Source organism: Lissotriton vulgaris, chromosome 2_2 (assembly GCF_964263255.1).
Source record: "Lissotriton vulgaris chromosome 2_2, aLisVul1.2, whole genome shotgun sequence".
Classification (NCBI taxonomy): domain Eukaryota; kingdom Metazoa; phylum Chordata; class Amphibia; order Caudata; family Salamandridae; genus Lissotriton; species Lissotriton vulgaris.
Genome location: NC_141688.1, coordinates 193,122,529 through 193,150,227, shown reverse-complemented (window position 1 = coordinate 193,150,227; position 27,699 = coordinate 193,122,529).

Below are 27,699 nucleotides of genomic sequence, written 5' to 3'. Positions count from 1 at the left end.
AGACGTACAGTGCCTTGTAGGGCCCCCCACTGCCTTTTATTGTTGAATCCCTGCTGTTTCACTGCATCGAGTCCGACAAATCACAAAAGTTGTATTTCCTCAGTAGATTTATTTGTAAAGGTATATCAATAAATAAGAAAATCTGTGTGGTACTCAGCATTGTTATCTCAAAGCATGTTATGAAGTTCTGTGGGAATATGGAATAAACAGCTACCTACATCATTATAAAATATCTCTTTATTGATGTCATAACTACACTTTCACAACTGCCTTATTAACCTTCTTGCTTTGTCAAATTTGCTTGAAAACGCACCATTCGCTCACTCTTTTTTCAAACTTTTCTTGGGGGAGAACTCCCCCGAACCCACTTTATGACGGTCAGGCTTGCTTGCTCGCCACAGGTCACTCATCCCAACTTGTATGCCTTACCACTTTCAAATGTCACCAGCTGCCACTGTATATATATGTCATGCAAAGTACTGTCCTACAGGACAGTGTCGTAAAGAAAACAGCTGTGTGAAGTAGCCCATAGTGTGGACACAGAGTAAAACCAAAACCGACCGCCATTTCTAGACGTAACCGGGCTATGCAGAATGAGGAGACAATTATAGTAACCAGTTATAATCTTGTATTGGAAAATTCTAATTTGTATGTTTGAAACAAACCATTTTAGTCCGGGCGTTGGAAGGAAGAATGTTAATAAATATTCTTTCTCTGCTTCCTTGGAAGCAGTGCTTAATTTGTAAACCACTAAGTGCCGGGGCTCTCCTCGGGAGGCCACTGCAGCTTGGAAATGACAGTACAAACACAGCTACTACCCATCACACACAGCTGTTGTGGCGCCAATACCTAAATTATCCAGACAGCGCCGCCATGTGCCAGACTGTCATAAGCCCGGTGCTGGTGCTGAGCACCTGAAAACACCGGGTCAAATTAAGCACTGCTTGGCAGACAAAATCAATATTTGTTAGTGGATAACATTTTTGATATGGCTCCGTCTAATTTGTGTACTTTACTTGTTTGAAACCTGTGCATTTTGAGTAGCGTTGGGATCGCTTTGGCATTAATATGTGTTCAAATGATAAATACAAAGATAGCATTATTACAGAATGCCACATAATACGCCTTTCCCGCCACATAATTTAGTCAACAGTGATGCATAAATTGGTCGTCCACTGCTGCATAATGACCCTGCAGTGACCCTGTGTGTAATGTACTTATACATGATCTATGTGACGTACTTGGAGACGAGGCAGGTGCCATGACGTACGAGAAGCGAGGGTGTCCAGCCCAACCCTCCTAAGGGATCAATGTGTTATTAATGACACGTCTCTTCCTGTAAAACGAGCATAGGCTGAGGGCAGAGGCCGAAGAGTGGACCAACCTTCCAGGAAGTTGCGGATGGAGAGGGGACCGGGGATGGAAGGGTTAAGGGTACTGCAAGAAGGTGGGGGTCAGGGTACGAGTGCAGTGTGTTCTCTGGGAATATGTGCAAAGTGAAACATGTCTCACTGTCGTTAATGTATGCTTAATGGTAACCTTTGCCCCTCAGCTATTGCACACGGTGGCAGATCGATAGCTAAGATTTAAAGGCAGGTAATAAAAGCTGCATTCTGTTACACCCAAGATGCTGTGGCAAGTGCACGGCTCACTGAGGTGATGACGGGTTGTGTTACTTTATACAGTGGTGCCCAGCATAGGTGCAGGAGGGCTGCTTCCAAGCCCGACTGTCGGGATAAGCATCAGCCGGTCACTGATTTCCATTAATTTAACTTGAAAGTAGACAGGTGTATCTTATTTGGATATCCTGGGGCCCTGGCATGCATTCGGCTATCTTGGAACCAGGCTGATACCCTTACTGTACCCTTATTGTCCTGTAGCATTGATGTGCACGATTTTGTGGTGGCATGGCATGGCAGTTGTCCTCAGGCACAATTATTGGCGTTGTTTCGGTATTTCCCTCCTCTCTCTCCATCTCCCCCTCTCTTACTCTCTCTCCTAAACTGCAGAACAAACGCGATCACGACTTTTAGTATGAATTGTGTTGTGGTTATTGAGGAACACAAAGCATATAGATAATAAACGCAGGAGAACCTCTGCTGCAGGGAACGTGTAATTCTGAAGGATCCTGCCCAGTGAATGCCCCCTCCTCCCCGTTGGCAGTCGTGCCCCGTGAATGAATTTCCCGCTGGCCTGCTATACTTTTCATAAGCAGGACCAACATTATCAGCTGGTACCTGTGCTGTCCAGCCCTGCTATACCGTCCATGAGCCCGGATCAGCACTTACCTTCCACTCCGCTGCTCTTCTGTCCATTGAGTTCTTAATTTGACCCGGTGGTTTTCGGTTCTCGGCACTTGATTGTCAGCACCGGCACCCATGTCAGTCTGCCACATGGTGGCGCTGTTTATCTTATTTAGAGAGTAGCATAAGCGAAGTTGTTTATATACTCAATATACATTTAAAATGACTAATACCTGCTCCCCAAACTATTCTAATAGCTTTGGTGGCCTGGCTTGTGTTAGTCTGAATTCTCACACTTGCAGGAGTGTGATGGCTAGTCGGTGTGTTTGTAATGTCATTGGCAGCACTGGCAGGAGCAGTGGGCAAGGCGAGCTGAAGTGGCCCCCTAAGTACCATGGACAGTAGCCAGGCTGGGCTGCAAAAGGTTAATCTTTTCACGTCTTGCTTAATAAAAAGCCACACGAGATGCCGGCGAATCACAGTTGACTACAAAAGTGTAATTTAGCTTAATTTTGTGAAATTTTCATGGAATTTCCTGAAATGCTGGTAAAAAAATAAAAGCAGTTTTGGGTATCCTTGGACTGGGTGTCTCTCTCGGCACGCCTTCTTTACCTTGGCAGAGTCTGCACACCTCAGCAGGGCGGGCCGCCATGTTAGTATTAACTAATGACGCTGCGGCGGCTTTAGAGCCTCGTTCTGAGGGCCCAGGCGTCACTTCAGCGGCTCTGGTAAAACTTTCGACTTTCCCATGTTGCCCATTCATTTCATTCTGTTTGTTCCTTTCCTCCCTTTCTCTGACAGTTCTTTTTCCATCCTCTCATCTTCCTTTTCTCCTGTCTGCCCTCCCACCCTTTCACACTCTCTCTCTTTCATCTTCCATCTTCCTCCCTTCTTCTCTCGCCTGCTCCTCGCCCTTCCTCTCTTCTTTCCTAGTCACTTCTCTTTCCGTCCCCCTTACCCTGTAATCGGCTTTATCCCCCGCATCCTTCCTTCCTCGCTCCCTCACTTCTCTCTCTTGATTTATGTTATGTTTCTAACCATCATAAGAGGCGCCTGCCTCTTTTGTTTCTGCTAATAATAACAAGGCCCGCAGGGCTGGCACGGCAACTGTTTTCAGATGTTTAGATCTTTCATTCCAGACGCCCGCAAGGGTCAGGGGAGGGGAGGGGCGAGCTTTTGAATATCCTAGAAATGTCAGAACTCATTTTGCTAGGATTGTGGTGACTCCCCCGGGGAAAAAGCAGCAGCAAGCTGCTGAAAGTTACTTACACTACACACAACTGCGAAACACTCGGGGCAAGGTTTGATTAAAAAAACCATATCCGGCTTTGCAGGTTTTCCTGTGGACGGCCTGCTATAAATACTTTTTGCTCCCTCGCTTTCCTTTCACTCTCTTCTCAGCGCGGTCACTGATTCCTCAGCCCTGCCCCGGAGGGCACTTGAGAGTGTGCTCTCGTGGGAGTGAAGTGTCTGAGACTGCTTTCTAACGCCCATTTCCAAGGGTGCGCCTGTGCAGAGTGGTACACCTCATCCTGGCAGTACCAAAGTAGCCTATATGCAGGGTGCCTCATTTATGAGGCCTTGCGTCACTTTTATGCCGCTGGTGCGTCACTTTTTGTGATGCATCAGTGGCGTAAAAAATGCGCCTTGTTGCGCCATATTTACAAAGTGACGCATCTAGGTAGATGCATCACTTTGTAAACCCCTGCGCCACATTCTACCTGCGCCAGGTATAATGTATGCAAGGGGGCTTTTTGACGCAAGAAAGGGTCGTAGAAATGATGCAGTGAAATCTATGAGATTTCACTGCGTCACTTTTAGGACGCCGTTGCGTCAAAATCTTGCGTCTGCCTCACAGCAGGTGTAAGACTGACGCAGGCCCTTTCACATGGGGTTTGCCCCATGTGAAAGGACGCATTGCTGGAGTTGCGTCACATTTGTGACACACTCCAGCAATGCGTCACTTTTGCGCTTAAAGATACGTCAGAAATACTGACATATCTGTAACTCCTTGCGACATGATGCGTTATACATTAAAAATGGCGCATCAGGAATGTCGCAAGACGAGCGCACTGAAAAGTGACGCATCGCTGCTTTCACGCAGCGATGCGTCATTTCTCATAAATGAGGCCCCGGGTGCCTGGAATTATGCAGTAGTGAAAAACAAAATTGTGCGGCAGGGTTCACTACGTTATACGACGACATAGGGCAAATTAAGCAGCATATTGGAGCACGTTCTGTGATAGTCTTATTACGTTATTTTGACATCAATTACTGTGTATGTAAAATGTTCTGATTTAGATACCAGTTTATGCCAGGTTTAGACTAATATAGCAATCAGCAGCTAAACGGTGACTGGTGCAAAGGTTCTGCCACTGCGTTACACCTCTTGTTTTAGCTGGCAACATATTTTGTTCAACTCTGCAAATTATGCAGCTGGGCTGTTATGCGGCAACAGAGGTAAATCCGTAATCATGCGGAAATTGTAGCAACTATAAAATCCCCTAAATTCAAGTGGGTCCCATAGGCTGCTTTGCCTTAGTTCGCCACGACTCGGTCTGCCCTGTACAGCAAGGCTGGTGACCCACACATGCCTGTGTTGTACCTGCCATTACCTCCGTGTAAGTCTTCCTCGCCACATTAGTAACACAGTGAGCTTCAGCTCCACACCAGAACCCTCCAAAGCAAAGTTAGCATCCCATGCCTCCCATCCATCCCCAACATGGCCGACCCATTTCACCCCTGACTTCCAATAAGAGGCGATTCGGCCCATCCCACCACCTGTTAATTTTGTTCTGCACTGAGCTCTTCAGGTAAGTCGAGATCCTGCTCTAGCAGGACCCACGACCCTTGGGTGGAGGCTCTGCTCAAGCGTGCCCAGTTCCTGAGGTGTGCCCCCCTCTCTCTCTTCTTATGGCTAAATATGTAACTGTTACATATTGTTTTATGTATGTTTTTAATTAAAAGCCCTGATGAAGTCCTAAGGAACGAAACTCGTTGGCTGGGCTGATGTGCAATTTGTTTGAACAAAAACCTCAATAAAGGTGGATTTGAACTTCTGTATAAGTTTTCCGATTTAATTGATCTTTCTTGATAGATATATATGGACATTGCACTGCATGAAACTTTTCCTAATGTTCCCAAATGGAGCTATACTGATGATACAATGGACGCTCCTTTTCAGTAATTTTTATTGGTATTGCATTATTTGTGGTTTTAAGCAGCCAAGTCACGAAAAGTTGAGCATAGGCAGGACTTACAATAATGGAACAATGCACTATGCGACTTCGAAAGTCCCACACTGCTATACACAGTCACACCACGGAGCCCATATACTGTCACACCACGTAGGCCGGCCCACCATCACACCATGGAACCAGTGCCGGCCTTCGGATATTTCAGGCCCTGTTCATAGCATACTGTGAAACAAATCCAAATTGTTTTTCATTGCTTATCATTTTATTTTAGTGGCTTGTTAGGGAGTACAGAACACACAAAGGTTGCCTACACCACCCTTACTTTTGAACAAAATTAATTATGGAGGTTGAACACCAAATTCTTTGGTTTGACCCGGTAATTTTATTTTACCATTCTACTTTATATTTTCTTTTGAAAACTTTTTAGTTCACTTGGACATGAAAAAATGAGACAACTGTACATTCACGTATTTACAATAATATACAATACCATTTACAAACATAAATTAGCATCCCATATATTCTCTAAATCAAAATATAACATCATACATCCCAAAAGACAATACTTAATACTAAGATCATATATTTATGTATTTATTTTTTGTTCCAAAAGTGAATCACCCCTACTATTGGCGACTCCTCTAACTGTGTATCGGTATTGATAACCGCGTGGAGCAATCGGGATGTCCAAGCGTCTAAACCAGAGGTCTTCAAACTTTTTGATGCCAAGACCCCCTTGTAAAACCTTTATAGGCGTAAGGACCCCCTTCCGACAAAAGTTTCTAGAAACTGGTACTCTGCATCATCAACTTTTGACAACCATAAATGCGCCTGTTAGACGTCATCACATCCCCCATCATTCATCCACCCACACTTTCACACATCCATCCATCCACCCTTTCATCCTTCCATCCATACATCCATTCTTCATCCATCCACCCTTTCATCCTTCCATCCATCCACCCTTCCTTCCATCCATCCATCATTCATCCACCCACCTTTTCACACATCCATCCATCATTCATCCATGCAACCTTTTATCCATTCATACATCCATCCACCCTTTCCTCTTCCCATCCTTCATCCACCCACCCTTTCATCCTCCCGTCCATACATCCATCCTTCACCTATCCACCCTTTCATCCATCCATCCACCCACCCTTTCATCCATCCATCTACCCATCATTCATCCCCCCACCTTTTCACACATCCATCCATCCATCATTCATCCATCCACCCTTTCATCCATCCATCCATCCTTCATCTGTCCACCCTTTCATTCTTCCATCCATACATCTATCCTTCACCAATCCATCATTCATCCATCCACCCTTTTATTCATCCATCCACTCATCATTCATCCACCCACCTTTTCACACATCCTTCGATCCTTCAGCCTTTCATCCATCTATCCACTCATCATTCATCCACCCACCTTTTCTGTGCCTCTCTCATGGGGGGTGGGGGGCGAAACAGTATCTCTCTGCGTCGTCTTCCTTCTTCTTTCCCACTCATGGGAGGGCATCTCTGAGCCTCCCTGCTGGGGGCGGGGGACGTGTCACGGGACCCACAGCTCCAGGTGCGCAACATCCATTGAACTCAAAGGGCTACACTACAGCCACTCCCCCAGCCCCCTCCCCCCACTCCCCCAGCCCCCTCTTCCCCCCCCCCAGCTCCCACAGCTTGTGTATGTGAGCCCGGCTGTAACAGCTTCAGGGACACACACACAGTCACGCCCAAGTACTTGACAGGTCTTTAAAAGACCTTTTACTTGTTAATGAGGCGTTGATGTTTTTCACACCTCGGTGTGAATTAGGCCTCCGCCGTGAGCACCCCTCGATCAGCCCAATGCCAGGAACTGCGTTCTGCAGAATCTGCGACCCCCCTTCCCAGTACTCCACGACCCCCCTGGGGGTCGCGCCCCACAGATTGAAGACCGTTGGTCTAAACTAAGACAGGGCTTCTGCCCCCCCTTTTCACATTTTTAATACGAAACACCACTTAAAGGGCAATAACCACTACATATGAGAGGATTGAAATCAGAAGCCTCCAGCCATAGAACAGCATTTTTTGATGACATATTCCATCTGAGATCTCCATCGCAAGCATCATTAAAACTTTGACAGTGGTTTCCTATCTGATCATTAAGAATTGTTCTTGGTCCTGAGGAGAATCCCCATTTTAAAATACAGGACATAGTTGAGACGGCCTGTTGTTCTTGTACATATATTGTTTTTGTATATAGATGTGTGAAATTATGTAGATTCTTTTTTGCCTCACCAAAAGAATAATTGTTCTTCAATAAGGGACACCAAGGTGGGCATTATAGGAGTGGAGTGTGATTGAGTGTTTGGATGGGTGTGTAGAGAAGGAGAATGACTCTGACACAGTTTGGCTGATGTTTTTGTTTTCAGAAATTTTAGAGGTTGAGTGATTTCGAGTGTGTAAAGGGGCTTCCAAACAATAAAAAGAAAAAACTGTTGTGTTTCGCGAACCATATAAAGAAAAAGAAAAAATATATTCTAAAGAAAGAACAGAAAAGAAAAAAAAAAAAGTTTTTGACTTTTGTATGAAACGGAAAAAGTGGTTTCTTGAGGGCAAATTTTTTAGTCATTGCTTTTCATTATTAGTTCAAATCATTGTTGCAGCACTGGCATTTGTTTTGTTTATTCAGCATCCTATCACAGCGTCTAGCCCAGCATCCTAACACAGCATCTAGCCCATGATCCTACCACAGCGTCTATCCCAGCATCCTACCACAGCGTCTAGCCCAGCATCCTAACACAGCATCTAGCCAATGATCCTACCACAGCGTCTATCCCAGCATCCTACCACAGCGTCTAGCCCAGCATCCTAACACAGCATCTAGCCCACGATCCTACCACAGCGTCTAGCCCAGCATCCTACCACAGCGTCTAGACCAGCATCCTACCACAGCGTCTAGCCCAGCATCCTACCAAAGCGTCTAGTCCAGCGTCCTACCACTGCATCTAGTCCAGCATCCTAACACTGTCTAGCCAGCATCCTACCACAGCGTCTAGTCCAGCATCCTACCACAGCGTCTAGCCCAGCATCCTACCACAGCATCTAGCCCAGCATCCTACCAAAGCGTCTAGCCCAGCGTCCTACCACTGCATCTAGTCCAGCATCCTACCACTGTCTAGCCCAGCGTCCTACCACAGCGTCTAGCCCAGCATCCTACCACAATGTCTAGCTAAGCATCTTACCACAGCGTCTAGCCCAGCTTCCTACCACAAAGTTTAGCCCAGCATCCTACCACAAAGTTTAGCCCAGCATCCTACCACAGCGTCTAGCCCAGCATCCTACCACAGCGTCTAGTCCAGCATCCTACCACAGCGTCTAGTCCAGCATCCTACCACAGCGTCTAGCCCAGCATCCTACCACAGCGTCTAGCCCAGCATCCTACCAAAGCGTCTAGCCCAGCGTCCTACCACTGCATCTAGTCCAGCATCCTACCACTGTCTAGCCCAGCGTCCTACCACAGCGTCTAGCCCAGCATCCTACCACAGCGTCTAGTCCAGCATCCTACCACAATGTCTAGTCCAGCATCCTACCACGGCGTCTAGCCCAGCATCCTACCACGGCGTCTAGCCCAGCATCCTACCACAATGTCTAAGCCCAGCGTCCTACCACAGCGTCTAGCCCTGCATCCTACTACAACATTTATCCCAGCACCAACTACAACGTCTGGTCCCAGCCCCCTACCTTAAATACCACTGCCTTTGCCACTTATACCAAATATCCCTGTCAGAAAGCCTAGCTTAGCACCCTAACTCAACGTGTAGCCCAGCACCCTAAGACAATGTGTACCCAAGCAACCATCTACCCCAGCAATGTGCGGCTATTTCTGTCCCGGCCCCTTATCACATCTAACATAGCTCCATGACACTTCCAGCTCAGCTCTCTACCACAATGTTCGTCAATATTATTATTTTTTGTCCGTGATTCATGCATCCCAAAGGCTCTGGGACATTGTCATTGCTTTCTGTCAAATTACCAGAGTCCGTTGCAATCTTGGCCGTCTAAGGACCATAATGCATGGCCCAAAAAACCTCCTGAAAGTTTGGTGGAAGGTTGAAGGTGTCCAACCTTCAAATTTCAGATTGAACATTGTGCCTCCCCGATAGCTGCTGGAGAAGCGCTGGTCCAAGAAGGTGTTTATATTTAATCCCTGTCTGAATCTGACCCTCTCTTGTTGGGCTTTAGAAGCTTCTGTTGCTAGTAGACTTCCAGCCCTGCTAACAAGGCTGAAGCACAGTCAAATCCAGAAAGGATTGGAGCTTTGATCACTTAATTCCTGTACAATAAGTCCAAATACCCGTGTTGTCGTTGAAGATAGGAACTTTTGAAACTCAATGTTTTAATATCAAAACCTTGTGAAAGCAGAAATTCTAAATTCTATATCACTCTATAGTCGACAGGGCAAGCCTCAGGAGTGTTGTGCCATTAGAAGACAGCCGGGGTCTTCCTAATGCTCTAATTTATAACAGATAATAAGAGAGTCAACAGTTATATTAAATCCACTTCCAGATGTTTTTTGTGTAAAGTCCAACAGCCAATATATAGTAGTATTTCCAACTGTCATTTAAATAGGTTCAATCACAAAAGGAGGAGGGGTGGGGGGGAAGAGAGCCAATAAAAGGTCCACAACCCTTGCTACGAAAATCAAGTATGAAAAATAATAGTAGGTAACTGTTCCTGTAGTGGTGTATCTCCTGGTGGAAGTAGTGAGCGGGTCTTCCTTAGTAGGGAGTAGTGCCCTCGCACATTTCATCATCTGGCTTAGCTCTACTTGGGGTCGGCGCTGCAATACCCCATAGACCCCACAAGAGCGCTCTTTGGCGGAGATCTTTTGATAAAAATAGCTGTGATGATGAGTTCGGGTGTGTAGTATAAGTGAAGTAGTGAATTTAAAAATACCTCAGGGGTACCAAAAATAACTGTCCCCAACAGTACCGATACTGGTCAACCCAACCCTATGTAGGGTAGAGATATTCATTACCACTTTTTTGGTCCTGATGAAACGCCATGAATCCCTCCTGGACCGGTGAGGCTTGAAACATGTCGACCTACACACGTTGTTGGATTGTTTTTCTTCATAATTAAGAAGTAAACAATCGGCACATATCTTTTATCTTTAATAAGGTGACGCCGGATTAAAATTATTTTTAGTACCCGTTAAATTCACTACTTCACTTCACCCACACTCATCATCATCATGGCTATTTTTATCAAAAGATCTCCCCCAAAGAGCCCTCTTGCGTGGCCCGTTGAGTATTGCAGCACCGACCACATGAGGAGTTAAGCACCATCATGAAACATGACACCTCAATGGGTGTGTGGCGGCACTACTCCTTAACCCCTTGGCTGCGGGGCCGATTCCCCCCGCTGTGCTGGGAGGAGGGGGGGCGGGCACAGCGTCCCAGTGCTCATGACGAGCTGAGCTTGTCATGACCACACCCGTTCTTTAGAACGCCAAGCACAGGAAGGGAATTAGCCCCGCACCTGAGCCTTCTAACGGTTATGACGAGCTCAGCTCGTCATCAGCACACGAGAACCGTGGCTCATGACGAGCTGAGCTCGTCATGAGCATAGGAGGGGTTAATAAGGAGGTGACCCTCACTGCTTCCTTCCGGAGATACACCACTACAGGTACAATTACCCTACTAGTATTTGACATTTAAATAGGTTCTGTACTCATTATTAAAAACAGCTAATGTGTTTCGCTCACAGTAGAACTTCCTTAGGGCTGCAACATACAAAATTACAAAAAAAGATTATTTTTTTTAACTCTGATCGAACACTTAAAACCCACATTTATATGTACATACCTACAGTATCATGCACTGACAAAAAACTAATGTGGCAGTACAAACTTGTATCACCTCAAATGAGATATCCATCCCTTGCCCTCATATATGTGAGGACAAATATTTTTATAAAATAATATACATTCACATTATTGAAACCTTTAACATCCAACACACCAATATTATCAATTTGTATCCTGCATATACAACTTCACTGTTTAAACAGATCCATTATCTAATAGTTCCCATTACTAGCTTAGTAATTAATATGTCAGAACTAACATATTTCATCTCACCAATGCAGTATCCAAAATCCACCACCAGCATGCACCCGTGAATGTTCATTTTTTACGTTATAATACGTCAGTGTCCTGATGAAAAACGCTGGTGTCCATTGAATATTCAATTTCTTGACAAGACAACTGGGCGTGTCATCTTATGTTTGTCCCTCCCACGGAGCATAGCTTCTTTACCATCTCTGCCACTGGCTGCTTTCCATACTTTCCCTGTTAGTGTATAGAGACAGGGGGTCATCAACCCCCAGCTTTAGCAGCAACAGCGAGGGTTGGGATCTTAATGGGCCTCTTCTGTCTGCACCTCTGCAAAGGTTCATATTAACGCGGACAGGAGGGAGGTTGAGTGAGTGGATGGATAAATGAGTGTGGGTGGATGGATGTGTGAGATAAATAGTAGATGGATGGGTGAGGAAAAGGGTGGAAGGATAGATGCATAGATGAATACGTAAAAGGATGGATGGAAGGGTGGATTGTAAAAGGGGTGGATGGATAGATTGATGGATGGATGAGTGAATGGATGGATGTGTGAGTTAAATGGCGGATGGATGGGTGGATGACTGAATGAAAGTATGGATGGATAAGTGAAAGAATGGATGAATGGAATGAAAGGCTGGATGGATGAACGAAGTGAGAGGATGGATGGATGGATAAGTGGAAGGATGAATGGATGGCTGGATGAGTGGAAGAGAGGGTAGATGGATGGCTGAATGAAAGGGTGGACAGATGGATGAGTTAAAGGGTGGATGAGCAAGTGAAAGGATGTATTGATGTGGGAAAGGGTAAATGGATGATGGATGGATGGGTCGAAGGGTGGATGGATGAGTGAAAGCAGGGATGGCCGAATGCAAGGGTGAATGGATGAAAGAGTGAAAGCAGGGGCATAGTCAACCCTCCGCTTTAGCAGCTACAGCTGGAGGCTTTCTTGATGGGCCTCTTCTGTCTGCACCTCAGCAGACAAAGGCTTATAATTAACATGAACAGTGGGAGGGAGAGTAAGTGGATGAATGGATGGATGTGTGAGTGAAATGGTGGATGGGTGTGTGAGTGAATGTGTGGATAGATGCATTGATGGATGAGTCAAAGCATGGCTGTAAGGGTGGATTAGTGGGATGGTTGGATGGATGAGAGTGAAAGTGTGGCTGGGTGAGTGAAAGGATGGATGAAGTGAACGGGTGGATGGATGGATGAGTGGAATGATGAATGAGTGAAAGGGTGAATGTAAGGATGGATGTGTGAAAGAATGGATGGATGAGTGAAAGCGAGGGTAGATGGATAACTGGATAAAAGTTTTGGTGGATGGAAGAGTGAAAGGTAAATGGATGAGTGGATGGACGGGTCAAAGGGTGGATAGGTAAGTGAAAGGATGGATGGATGAGTGGATGGATGGAAGCATAGATGAATGAATGGTTTGGTGGATAAGTTTGAATGTAGATTCATAGGTTTAGAGAACTTTTTGTTTAAGCACTCCATGGGAGTGAATTGCCCTCCCCTTGAACACTCTCGCTCGTCTGCTTTTCTCTCCCACCATCTCAAGTGTTTCTCTCTTGTGCGCTCCCGCGCTCTACGTCGGTCTTTCGCCCGTGTTTCTCCCTTTGACCGTGTTTGCTCCCTTGTGTTGCTTTTCGCACAACCAACATGTTGGTTGCCCCCTCCAACACCTGCTACGTAATCCGCTTACTTTTTTTTAAACGCGCATTTGTGCTACTTTTTTATTTTATTTTCTGATCAATCGGTAAAGAAAACAAAGAAATAACTGCTATTTTTTAAAAAGTCTAGAAGCGGAACCACACTTGGCCGAGTTTTAGCATGTATATTTATTTTCCAAGACTTAGTTTCGCTAACGCTTGCTCTTTCCTTTTCGCAGATATTAGAACAGATCCGCTGCTTAGATCGAAGACGAATTACGCGCAGCTTTACGCTTCATTAACACGAACGGAAACCTCCTTTCTCCCTTCAATTAGTCATGGTGGCCTGCGGTCGAGCATGGTAATTGTGGCCAGGGTTCTCACACTTGGTGTTCACTTCTTCACCAGCAGGGGGCAGAACGAGTTCACTCTTTGGAGAGACTACTTTGCGCTCAAACTTCGCTTTCCTCCGTTCTGCTGCCGCGGGAGGGCGTTCAGGGATTTATCCTTCCCCGGTCCATGTCCCGCCATCGGTGCACGCTTGCCCCTCACCACGGAACAAGCCTCCCGCACCCCGTGGCACAAGCAGTTCCTTCTGCGCGCCCGTGCGCGCGTCCTTTGCGCACGTCTGCTTTATGAAGTGTTTATTTCACGCCGGTGCCCGCCCGGGCGGCGCTGGCAGGCGCTCCGCATAGCTCGGGCCCGCTTGGCCGTCGAGCGCGGCTCTTGGCATAGGCCCGAGTCTGGGATCCGCACGCTTTTTCCATTTTAGCGATCGTGCTCGGGGCGCCGAACCATACTTAGAGAGCGCGCGCGGAGCAGGCCTTACTTAGCCATGGATGGAGCCGGAGCGGAGCTGCTGCTTACATTATTCAAGGTTCCTCGATCCGTCGGCGGCGCCTGTCCCTGCAATGTCAGGCCTGATGAATTAAGTAGGAATGGACGGTTGTAAGATCACGGTGGATGCGCCTCCTACCAGCGCAAACCCCTTCCGCGCAGTTTTTGCTTACCGTTGACATCCTTGTTGAGCAGTGAACCTGTTGTTATTCAATTTCGCTTTTTATATTGCACCCATTTGTATGTTCTAGCGCAGCTGCGGCTCTTCCGCTGAGGCGGGGGAGCAATGCCTTACCGCATTTTGAGCAATGGATAGAGGAAAAATAAAATCATAATCCAATGTTAATATCATTTTATTTTTCCGGCTTATTTTATTTTAATTTTATTTAATGCAATTTTATATAGCGAGAACATTACCCGAAGGTGTCAGAGTGCTTTACAAAAGAACCAGTTACGTTACGTAAGGACTTTGGATTACATGAGTTTCTTAAGAGATACAAACAGAAAAAATTGCAAATGTACAAGTTGTAAAGTCATACAAGGAATTGCAAATTGCAAATTGATACTTGTAATAGCGCACTACTCACCCGCAAGGGTCTCAAGGCGCTTGTACGAATACCGCTGTGGAACCCATCCTGGCTTTCCCTGTGAGGTGTCCACTCCTGGGCACCCCCAAGGTGGAGGCCAGGCATCCTTAGCGTTGTGGGGGCCGTTGTGGAGATTAAGCAAGCTATTGCCCAGAGTTGCAGAGTTGGACTCCATGATTGGAATAGGCACTGAGGCGAAAATTATCAGGTCCGTGGAATTTTGAGCCCAAGACCCACCAAGGCGGGAAATTGAACCCTGGTCCCGGGCTAGACCTCTGCATCTGGGTCTGTCGCTCTAACCATTGAGCCACACAGAAAAAAATTGCAAATGTACAAGTTGTACAGTCACTCAAGGAAGAGATGCAGAGGGATGAACTCTAAACTCATAGGAATGGTAGTAAGTACAAAGGTCTACTACATAAACTATGGTTAGAGTTATATAACAATATATATACAAATAGTACATTCACTCATGATTACATTTTACCAGCGAATAGGCTTGGACAATTAAATATTACACATTTACAGAGTGAACGGTGAAATAAAACATCAAAAGAGGTAAAGAGAGGAGGGGGAGACTAGTCGGAGGCTGAGATTGGCGAGAGGAGAGATGGGGACCTGAGGGGGAGAAAAGGATAAGGCAGTCCAGCAAAAGAGAAATATCTGAGGTTCGGCAGGATGGAGTCCAACGGACCGAAGGACAGAACAAGAATCAACAAAATGGCAGATCCGGCTCGTGGGCATCAAAGGAAACTAAAAAGAGAGAGTACGCAGTTCCCCAGTTTAAGAAGGCCAGATTAACCAAAGTGAATGAAGGCACAAAGGAGGGGAATCCTCCTTGTTGGAACTAGAGTCCTCACACACCCAGCAAGCTAGGTGTCATGCTTCATCATATGGGCTCGCTCCTCGTCGGGTCGGCGGTGCAATACCGACGGGCACCCATAAAGGGGCTCTTTAGCGGAGATCTTTTGTTCCTGGCCGTATGGTGCAGTGGGGACAGGGATTTGTAGATGTGTGTGAGTGGTTAAAAAAGGTTGGCTAGTCCACAGAAGAACTTTAATAGAGTGGTAACCCACCTTACTAAAAACAGACAGAGTGGATGCTCTCTGGCTTAAGGGTCAGGGGAGCAAGTTTCTACTCTATATCAGTGGTCAACATGTTTCACGCAATGTGTTATAAGCGATACAGTCAATTTCATCAGGACCAAATTACTATCTACACTAGGTGGTGTGGGTGGAGCGTGCCTACCCACCACTAAATCAATGTGCAAGCACGGAGTCCCGCCAAGGCTAGTGGAACCCGGCTGGCTAGAAGCACTGGCCTCAGTCATCTCCCCGGCATAAAACACCTCAATTTGGTTGTCCTGTCCTCGTTAGAACGAGCGCTGGAAAACTACCCCTGCGCTGTAGCTGGGGAGACGGTTCACTTCCTGGCTCGGACCGCAGCGAATAAACCATCACAAAAAGGCAAGATGCACCAAGTCAAGACCCAAAAAACCTTCAGAGCAGAGTTCCATTAAGTAGGGTCGGGGGGAGGGGATGCAGCCACAGTACCAAGGGAGAGCGGAGGGCAGTAGAATGACTGCTGTATGCGTGAACAGGTACAGTACCGCAGCACATCATGGAGTGTTGAGAACTGGAACGAGCCTCTGAACAAATAGGGACCAACAGCAAGCGCTGCCGAGGAGCACTCCGCCATCTTGTGCTCAGCAAGCGCGTCTCTAACCCGAGGAGTTTAAGGCTGGTGGGGGACAGGTCATCGGAGCCCCCTACCAACAACACCATAATATCAGGGGAACCCAGGGTCATCAGCAGTGCCCCTGCTCATTGTCTATTATCCTGCGGTGCGTGACTGCAAACAGTGGAGACCTTATGTATTCAGCGCTGCGTTCTCCCCTCAGGAAGCACATCGACAGCCGCTAACTCCGCTCTGATCTCCTGCACCATGAGTGGCTAGACGAGGCTCGCTGGAGTGTTGGGGCTTTCTGAGACCGTGCGTGCTCACCGTTATAATACATGCTGCGGGCAGTGGATTAGTGTTGGCAGCAGTGATGGCGGCGCTCCGCTGATGCTTTCTGCGGCTCTTCTTTATCACCGGTGGGGACGGCAGCTAGGTGGCACTGGAGAATCGGGGTGTAGCAGCCAATCGATCTCTGGGTGCGGCCGCCATTTTGGGTCGGCCAGTCATGCGCACTTTGCATGTTCCTCACCGCAGCCTGGTGGGGAACATGCACAGACTCCCACTGCCTGTCTGAGCACCGAAGCACTGCGCTCAGACCAATCCCAACTCTGCTGTGCAGTGTTGTTATTGGTTAGGGGAGCCTATTTGTGCTCCCAGCTTCAAGCAGGAACAGAAGAGGATAAGGCGAAGCTGCGGTCCGGCAGCAAGGTATGTAATTTTATTTAGTTTTCTATCCACCTGCCCCATCCGTGCTACAAGGTGTCAGCCGCCACTGGTCCTAGTCACCTAGAACATAGATGCCTGTGCTGCCCTTTCTGTACGCTTTAAGCACGTTTGTGCCTGCTAGTTTTCAAGGCATAGCCCATGCAGATGAGTGCGCGTGCAAATGCACTTTTGCCATAATACCATAAAATTAAAGAAACAAGTTTATTAGGATAATTGTCCATAAAACATTCTAAAACACCAAAAACACCTGTACAGTATAAATCTGACAAACTTGTGCCACAGTACTGCTGCATGGGTAAAGAGGCTCTCTGAAGGCACACAACTGTCAGTTTGATCTCTGAGAGCGTGGAAAGAGAGGTCCCCTGTTCCCCTTTCCTATAATTGGGTGCAGCTTCACACTGCACCCTCCTGCGGAAAGAGAGGTCAGGGGTTCCTGCACATGCTTTCAAATGAAGCTATCCCTCCTGCGTTGAATGCGACTGGTGGTGTGAATCATGGAGGGTCCCTGGAAACCCTGTGTTTTTACCCAAAAGACACATTTTGGTTGGTGCACTAACTGAGATGGCGTTGGTGCAAAATATGGGCTCATGCTTTTAGTATTTCAGAAGGGGTTGCACAAGCATCTGTGGTAATTTTTAAACATGTAGGTGCTTTGAGGGTGCAAATATGGGTGCCTCCTCGTGTTGTGGCATGGGACACTTCTGTATCACAGCCTATAGGGCCGATTAGGCGCAACGGTGGTTCAGTATGATTTTGCACTATGACACTTCTAGCTACACAGGTTCAGGTCCAAATCCTGGCAGTGATTTTATATAAATATGTCACATGACTGAGGTGGCCAGAGGCTCACTGTCTGTACTAGTACTTATTCAACATAAACGTGAAATGAGTCGAGGGTGGTTCAAGCCCATTTACCTTCACTGGTGTGATTATTCCATATAATGGTGAAACGGGTTGGTGGTGAGTCCGTCAGTGGTTTATCTTTGCAAATGTGAACTCATCCTGGCTACCAGCAAGTGTGTTGTTTATATTTTGAGTGTTGGCTGGCTTCCATCCCCGAAAAATCTTACATTTCATTACGTTCTCGCACTATGATGAGGCGAAGTAAGGTTTCCTTGTTTTGACACCGTCTAGTGGCCGTGCAAAATTAGTAAAAATATGTCCAAAATATTAGTGTGAGATTTAATTGTTTTCACCCCTTGCTGTCGTGCTCCGTCCTCTGCCCCTCTCACTATAGATGAATTTTCCCAGTAAGTCCCTTTTTAATTTTTTTTTTTTTTTTTTATTTTAAATTTTTTTTATTAAAATATACTTGCATATCAGAAGATACAGACAGTACAGAGCAATGCGGGGGGGGTATACATTCGGGGGTGGGTTGGGCTGTTTGTGCTCTGTATACATTGCTCTTGGCCTGTGCTTGTGCAACATTACCCCCCCTGGAGTGTCTCAGGGTCTAGACACTTTTTGTGAAGTAAATACATGTCGGTTTTGAAGAGGGGGCGTATCAGTGTAGTGGTCATGTTTTCACTGGCCCTCTTGCCTCACAGCAGGATTCAACGAGGAGGGAGCCAGTATCCCCTGCGTCACTAGCCTCCCCTAGTACTCCATCATGGTGAAGGCGTGAATGGCAGAGGTTGGTCCACTCAGAGCGACTCATGGTGGTGAGAGGGCGCAAGCGGCTCCTCAGTCAGGCCATGGGGATCTAGGGTGAACTGCACATCTCTCCACCACCTGCAGCCACCCCTTACAGACACAAGAATTTAACTTTATCCAGTCTTGCTTTTCCCACTTGCCTTCTGGTCCTTGTAGTCGTGTTTTACATTACAAATACAGGACTACAAGTCCCAGAATACAAACAAAATTAGACTAAATGTGAGCTAGTCTTAAGGTATTGAAATGGAACAAGGTGCACAACCTCTGAAACGCTTTTTTTGTTTTACTATTTGTAGCCTTTTAAGTTGAGTTGCAGATTACACCCCTGTAGTCCTGTTGTGGGTGCTGTCATTGTGATACATTAACCTCTATGGTAGGTGCCAAAGTTTAGTTCTATTTCTAAAAATGACCAGATTTTTCCTACGAAAAATATGTTCACCATATCTCTCACCAAAAATCCTGCACAAACACCGTGCTAGTTTATTCGCATCCTAGAATGAATTGCGTGTTTTTGCTTGTTGCGGCCCAACGAGCGGGGGTGGAGCCTGTTCCTGCTCTTGCGTACCTAGTGACCAGCTCTAGGTGGGGCATGGTTCTGATCTGGGCGTACGGTTTCAAGGCCGCATTTGATCTATTTCTTGAGAGTGATACCTTTACTTGCTGGATAAAAGTTGAGTGGATGTTATCTTGGGCAGGCTGTTGTTTTAGTTTGTCTTCACGGCGGCTGGTATTTAGCAGTGTGGTGGTGTTGTGGTTGTAGTCTCTGCTCCATCAAACAGAAGTCTTACGTGTGGAGCATCAAACTATTAAACTGAGAATTTGGAAACTCGAAGACTGGCCCTCATTGTGGTAATCAGGGCCTTGGCCTGTCAGGTCTATCCTCAGCCAGTTTTTAGTTATGGTGCTCTGGGTACTAACCTTTGGTGCGTGAGTGAAACATAAAAGCATGTCATGAAGCCATTTTAAAGACCAGGAAGCGTCAGTCTTTACACTGAGGAAAACAAAACCTTCTCACTGAGGAAGTGCTTTGTCGTAACCTTCCACTGTCTTGTCTATCTTGTTTTCCAGAGACATTTTCTTTCAATGTTCTTTAATTAACAGGGCTATTCCACCAGTGATCAGAACGCTACATGTAAACCTCTTGGTCTAGGTAACTCTGCCCTGCTTGACTGAATTAGTGGGTTTGGCTGTGCTAGTGGTTTTGGACACTGTCCTTCCTTTTTGCTGCTACTTGAGAAACTGTGTCGTTTTTGGCTCGGTTTAGTCCCAACATTTGAGAGACACAAAATCTCCTAAACCCTTTAGCTCACGCAAGCCACTCTTTGAAATTTTTATCTCCTTTTTGATCCCCAATTATTGTCACTAATTTGCTCAGCACAGGAGTGATTAATCCCCCAGGGCAAGGCACTGACTGTTGCACCTGCCCCTTTAGATGTGGCGTGTTCACGCGTGTGATTGATTGGTCTCCGCACCCATCGTCTTCCCTCGGGCCTGGTTCCTCCTCTTCTAAGGAGGAGCTAACTTCTTTCAGACTATTCTGAGGTTTCAGAAAACAAAGTCAGGTGCTCATCATTTCTTTACAATTTATTTCGTCTATTTTTCTGTAGCGTGGACCTGACACACGGTCAGATTAATTAATATCCAGCACAATGAAGAACTGCACGGGCCTTTATTAACTGTAGCATATTCATATAACAAAGGATAAATGAATGTGGAAAAACTAGGAAGAAAGAGTAGAATTCTAGTCATTTAGAGTCTATAGTTCTGGTGGTTCCAGGATGATGAATCTAGAATCCACGCCAGAGGTCTTCGTTTAATGTATTCGTTTTCTTTAATCTTGTAATCTCCAGCAATGCTTCTTCTTACTGTTTCATTTTTTCTCCGGTGAGTAACAATTTGTCTTTCACATCGCTGACTTGACCAAAGTGAAGTGTTTTGTGGGTTATCCATGCTGTCTTAAATTGGATTCTGGCCTTCATGGGAGCCAGTGGAGGTCTCTCAGGATGGGGGTCAGATTTCTTTTTACCCATGACAAGTTATTCGCCCACTTGTAAGATGGATCTGTCCAGTGCTTGAACATTTTTAGGGAGACCAGTAAGTCTGTTGCAGATGCTCCTCACTTGAGCCTGAACAGTAGTTCTAAAACCTACATGTGGAATGGATGCTTCAGTTTCCTTAGTGGTTTAAGGTGTAGTTAGCCAGTGTTGTTTATTTCAGAAATATGCATATGAGCAAAGGGCTCTATGCACATATTGAATAGAAGGGAGGTAGGAACAATTATTTACGCATTTTTATGTAGCGCAAACTTTGCCTGAAGGTGTCAGAGCACTTTACAATAGAATCAGTTACCTGACTTAAGGACTTCAGAGTATATGAGTTACATAAAAGATACAAACAGATAAACTCTAAACTCGCATAAGAATGGTAGGAAGTACATACGTCTACTACAGATACTAGTGGTTAGAGTTACATATATACAAGTTGCAAATTCACTCAAGATTGCATTTTAAAAAGGCTTGAAGCGATTCGGGTCGACAGAAATATATGACATATTTACAGAGCATGGTCTTCTCGCCTTTGCTGGGGTTCTTGCGGTGCTCGTTCAGCCTGCTCAAACGGGCGGGGATCTTGTGCCTGGAGTGATCCACGAGCTGGTGATGGCCGTAGGGGCAGGTGGATCCATGCCAAAGAGTGAGGCCTCCCGCTGGGGGATGTATGATGTTACCACGCAATCAAAATGATTGTGGTACATTACAACGCAGCTTTTACAACGCAAGTCGTTACCACGATTTGGGCTGTAGGGTGCTGGACTTAGGAATAGTATAATTTACTATTCCAACTCCAGCCTAAGTACAGTAGGGATGGTGTTGGAATAGTAAATCTACTATTCCTTAGTCTAGAGTGCCCTCCAGTGCTAGTCGTGGTAACGTCTTGCGTTTTAAAATCTGCGTTGTGATGGCACTGCGGTATTTTGACCGCGTTGTAAAGGTTGTTTACCCCCGCTGGGCTCAAGCACCACTGGGTCCGGCCTCCACGATGCAGGGTTTGTCCTCAAGGCACCCCTGGGGGAGAGGGAGGGCTTTCTCGCTGCTCCATCACTCCTGCAGGTAGTCTCAGCCTCCAGGCCTCTCTCGGCAGCAGGCCTCCGGTGCCGATGGGTCTCCTGGTCACAGCTCTCCTCTGCCATCTTGAGGGCTGTCCGCTGATTGCCAATACCAGCGTTGTTTGTTGCTCTGGACATGGCGCTCAGCCCTGGGGGGTTGAGAGGGGTTGCATCGGAGCTCACAGGTGCTCCCCGAGGCTTTGTCGCTTGCAGGATTGCGTCGGATGGGGGACTCCTGGCGGGGACTCACCCCGTGAACCTCCACCTCCCTCCGGAGCACCAGAAGAGTTAGTCCCTACACTATGGAGCTCAGTCGAAAGTAACCCTGTGCTACACACACAGGCCTTAGTACCCTTACACTGTGCCACAAACACACACCTGTTGCTTCCTGGCACTCTGCTCAGGCCTGGCCAATCCCTGAAGACTGTTGCAATGGAGATGTTGGTGCTGTCATCAAAAGTTGCCTTTTTCGCAACAGGAGTTCTGGAAATGATAAAGGGTTGGAACCATTTTAGAAGTAGTTCAGCTATTCCCATTCTGGAGCAGAGCATGTTTCGAAAGGCACGGCAGCCAATGGTATTGACGGCATAATCCAGAATAGTATATATTCAGTAGGTTTTAGCTTGATACGTGGTTTTGCAATTGTATGGAGACAGGTTTTCTAAATTTCTTTCAAGAACTGGTTATTTGGAAACATTTGTGGAGGTCGCCCAGCTCTGCGTTTTATTTTTTCAACATCCGTGTTATCTGGCAAAATGTAAGCAACGGGGGAAATCCTCTTAATTTAGGTAATGAGTTGATGATGATGACAATCACGGGTGGGATACCCTTGGGTGCAGGGTTTAACGTACTCGCTGGAATGGAGAGTATGGACTTTTTTGAGTGCCAAAATGAATGTATCAGTTGAGGTCGTTTAGCAGTTACTACCAATAGTATGATCCCCATACTATTGTCACCCCAAATTGAAAACAAAACCACCGCCTTTGCACTTGACTCTTTAGGTAGAGATGGTCAAAGGCTCGTTAAGGGAGCTGGGGTCTCAGAAACTGAGAATGAATCACAAATGCATATGAAATATACAATTGACAACAGAGTGTATCATTACAGTGCATCAAAAAGGCAGTGGGAACAACAATTAAAAACCCTCCTTAAGGGCCTAACAGAAAATCAGGGTACCAGTCACTTACCCAGGCCTTTGCACCTACTTCCTCCTCCTAAATATGCAGCGATTCGGAGGACGCAGGTCAGCATCCCTTGATGAACGTATGATTACATTGTCTGGCCGCCTCTAAATACCCAATGGGGTGCAGGATGTCTTAGCATATTGTGACCAAAGAGACAATTTACCCTGCTGGTGTGCAGGTGTGACAGCATGACTGCATTTATTTGTCCTACACACTGTACCACGTGTGACTAACATGAGTTTGCCGTAGGCTGTAGTATAGGCGAAACCCCTGGTCATGTAATCTCACGGATCAGTTATTTGAACAGTGGTGGCTGAAACATGTAGACCTGTTCTAGGTGCAGAGGACCACTGACTGTCCCCAATAGCATCGTCCCTGCTTTTAATCTTGTCCTCCAGAATTTAAGAGCGAGCAATTGCGTACCCGCTACTTCTCTGGAAATACTCCTAAAATCTGGAACTCCCTGTCCCGGGATCTGCGGTAAAATCAATTCTTCCCTCACTTCAACAAGAAACTGAAGCTTCTCCTCTTCAACAAATACCTCAACCCACCTCCCTATAGCTCCTGACACACCTGCGGGCACCCTCTCCGCACCCTCTTCGTCTGTGCACCACCACCCCGGCGAAAACTGTGCCTCTAATTCTCCCATCCGCAAGACGCCTTACCCAGGCTACCTTAGAACTACAACGCCTGTCTTTACTCCTGCTCATTCTGTTTTATTTTTTCGCCGTATTTATTGCCATTATGTGCTTTTTTGTTTTTATTTTACTTTTCTGTTAATTTTGTACAATTGTTTCTGTGCTCTGCAAAGCGATATGTATTTTATGTACCGTAACAACCGCAAAATTATATCTGCAACTTTCCCCGATGTACTTGTACTGCTTGTCGTATAATGTATCTATATGTACTCCAAATATATCGTACGTAGTTCGGCTTATGCAATTCCTCATATACCTCATCACTTTCTGTCACTATGCATCTGCATTTACCCCAAATGTATCTCAAGTATACGCTGCTATCTCTGTGAAGCACTGTGGTGCCGCTGGGTCGAGTTTGCACTAAATAAGAAGTAAATAAATAAAAAATAAAAATAAATAATTGTGAAGAGGAGACTTGAGACAATTTTATATTTAGTACCGATCTACCTCCAAGAGCTCCTTCCTTCTGAATGTGGAGCCCATGCAGACAGCATAGGTGCAGGGTGAGGATTCAGTGACGAGTAAAGTGGTTTCTCTCCTCAGTGATTGACACAAGGCCTTTGCCTCCTCCTGGGTAGGACTTTTACAAGCAAAAGTGGGACTGGTCAGGCAAACATATGGATGGAGATAGATGCCTGTTGCCTCTTTTAGCCTACACCAGAAGCCCCGTGCCGAGTAGGAAAGGTGGTGTAAGGGAAGCACTGGCAGGTGACATTGCATTTAAAAATGCACATTTTTTATGTCGAGCCTGTGCGGCGCACATGCAAGACCTATTGTTATCTCCTCTATCGGCTTTTGACATGCCCATGAATTGCCATTTGTTCGATGTTGTGCCATTTAGAAATGCGGGTTTTTTATTGGTCCCACCTTTGCGTTCTCGGGTCACGCCCAAGCTATTTCACTCATTGTTTCATTATTTGCTTGCGTTGGCCATCCCAATACGTCTACGTCCACGGTTCCTCCAGGTCATCCTGATCTGCCTTTTTATTTTCTTGGCTATCAACATCGTTTTAGGCTTTCATGCCGTTTCACGGATCAATGCTCTGTTCGGTACTTGCAAAGTGGCAATTTATGGCCGAGCAGCTCTTGAGCTATGCCAATAGCTCTAACTCAAAACAATGCGAGACGTATTGCATTTCTAATGCTTGTTTCCTCTTCTTGACTTCTATTTAAAATGTATTTTATGTACTTAACTCCTTTAAACCTCCCCTGATCACCTCCAATCCACCATATTTTAGCAGCAAATCTTGTGTCCTTGAAAATCTTTCATTTTTAGCGGCAATCAATTTCAGGAGACCTGAACAGTCCTGTATGTAAACAGTGTGTGGGCAGAATATACTCAGATGCAGGGTAACTGATCGATGAATGCCTGCCTGGCAGCAGGTAAGACAGACACTGGCTGCAGGTATAGGTAATCAATACATCGCTGATGAAGACATAGCTTTCCAGGGCTGAAAACGTCTCTTATTTTCACTTGGGTCGCTTGGAGCCCCCTTAACCCCTTCACTGCGGCGGCTATTCCGCCACAGTGCTAAGGGGGTGGGGCGGCCGCGCGGCGGCCGCATGCTGGTGACGGAACCGCTCCGTCACCAGCCTCGGTTGAGCTGTGCTCATGACGGAGCGGTTCCGTCATGGCCCGCCCCGCTCAATAGAATGTTCAGCGCAGGAGCGGAATTTGCGCCGCGCAGGCGTTCCGAGCAGGCCTTGACGGAACCGCTCCGTCATCAGCACAGCGCATCCGCAGCTGATGATGGAGCAGTTCCGTCATCAGCGTCCAAGGGGTTAAAGGTTGTAGGTGAAGAAGGGCTGATAGGGAATTGTGCATTTCAGTCTTCTTTAGTGCCTTATCTGCCCCTGAAGTTTGGACAGCTCCAGGCAAACCCGACTCCCCTATTCATTAGAGAGAGGGATACTCAAATACTCTTAAGCCGGAAAGGATGCTTCCCTGTGACGTCACTCAGCCCACGGAATGGGTCCAGGTGGAAGGTTGTAGCTATACGGTTCTACGATTTTTTTGGTGCAATGATAACAAGGCAAATGACCAGTCTAATATCCTACATATTTTCATAATTATTGTGGTAATCTTTATAATACGGGAAAAACCCAGAGAGCAGCAAAGAGATTTACAGAGAACGTGGATGCGACCCAATACATACATGTTAGAGATGTCCTATACTCACAGAATAGATATGTCCTATACAGGTTAGTGATGTCCTATACTCACAGGTTAGATATGTCCTATACAGGTTAGAGATGTCCTATACTCACTGGTTAGATTTGTCCTATACATGTTAGAGATGTCCTATGTTTAGATTAGATATGTCCTATACAGGTTAATGATGTCCTATACTCACAGGTGAGAAAAGTCCTGTACAGGTTAGTGACGTCCTATACTCACAGGTTAGAAACGTCCTATACAGGTTAGTGATGTCCTATACTCACAGGTTAGATAAGCCCTTTATAGGTTAGAGATGTCCTATACTCACAGATTAGATATGTCCTATACAGGTTTGTGATGTCCTATACTCACAGGTTAGAAACATCCTATACAGGTTAGTGATGTCCTATACTCACAGGTTAGATAAACCCTATACAGGTTAGTGATGTCCTATACTCACATGTTAGATATGTCCTATACAGGTTAGTAACATCCTATACTCACAGGTTAGATATGTCTTATACAGGTTAGTGACGTCCTATACTCACATGTTAGATATGTCTTATACAGGTTAGTGACGTCCTATACTCACAGGTTAGATATGTTCTATACAGGTTAGAGATGTCCTATGCTCACAGCTTAGTTACATCCTATACAGCTTAGTGTTGTCCTATACTAACAGCTTAGATGTGTCCTATACAGGTTAGTGATGTCCTATATTCACAGCTTAGATATGTCCTATACAGGTTAGCGATGCCCTATACCCATACAGGTTAGAGATGTCCTATACCCATACAGGTTAGAAATATGCATACAGGTTTGAGGTGTATTATACCCCCACAGGTTAGAGATGCCCTATACCAATACAGGTTAGAGATGTCATATACCATACAGGTTAGAGATGTACCATACCCATACACGTTATAGATGCCCTATACCCATACAGGTTAGAGATGTCATATACCAATACAGGTTAGAGATGTCCCATACAGGTTAGTGATGACACATACAGGTTAGAAAAACGCATACAGGTTAGAGATGTATCAAACCCACACAGGCTAGAGATGTATGGGTGGCCTTTACAAGAACAACCTGTAGAGTTACATGTAGGAGTACGAAAGTGTTCATTCTAACATGAAATGAAGGAGTCCTTACATTTTTACATATCTTTACAACAATTATATATAGATTAAAATGGAGCATTGACTTTTTAGAATGTGGGATTATACTGGAGGCCCAGATCTTGGCAAACCCGAGCATTCAGGGTAACATAATAGGACAAGGCCAGGAGACATGTGTAGATCAGAAGTTAGCTTAGAGGGTGAGTGTTGAATCAGGATGGAGGACGTACCATGGAAAAGAGAAAGGTGTTCAGTTAATTAAAATAATTATTAAACCTGAACTCTGATGAGAGGACGCGATCCATCAATCCATACGCTAGGGCTGTCAATCGAAAATAAAACAATACGTCAGGAACCGCTGCCTGTTTTTTGCTCCTGTAGTGAGACTGGGGTTAATCCTTATTGTCCACTAATTTAATGGAATGGATTAGGGGCCATTTCTCACAGTTTGAATGGGCATGGAATCTGAAGATGACAGTACTGCCTCTTTACTTGATCGCGGCCCACACTCACACCCACAGCCGCTTCTAATAACAGCAGCCAGGGGGGATAAATAAGGACAGAATAGAATGGAAGAAACTACAAGACACAACCCGTTCCAGACGAGATGAGCGTGGCACAGGGGAAATAATGTTTAAAATTAATTAAATCTGCTTTCTAGAAAATAGTTTCCGCCGTCATGTTTGGCATTCTTCCATGAGTGCATCAACCAATATTAGAAATTCAAATCAGGCTCTTTTTGTACGTGTTGTAATCTAAT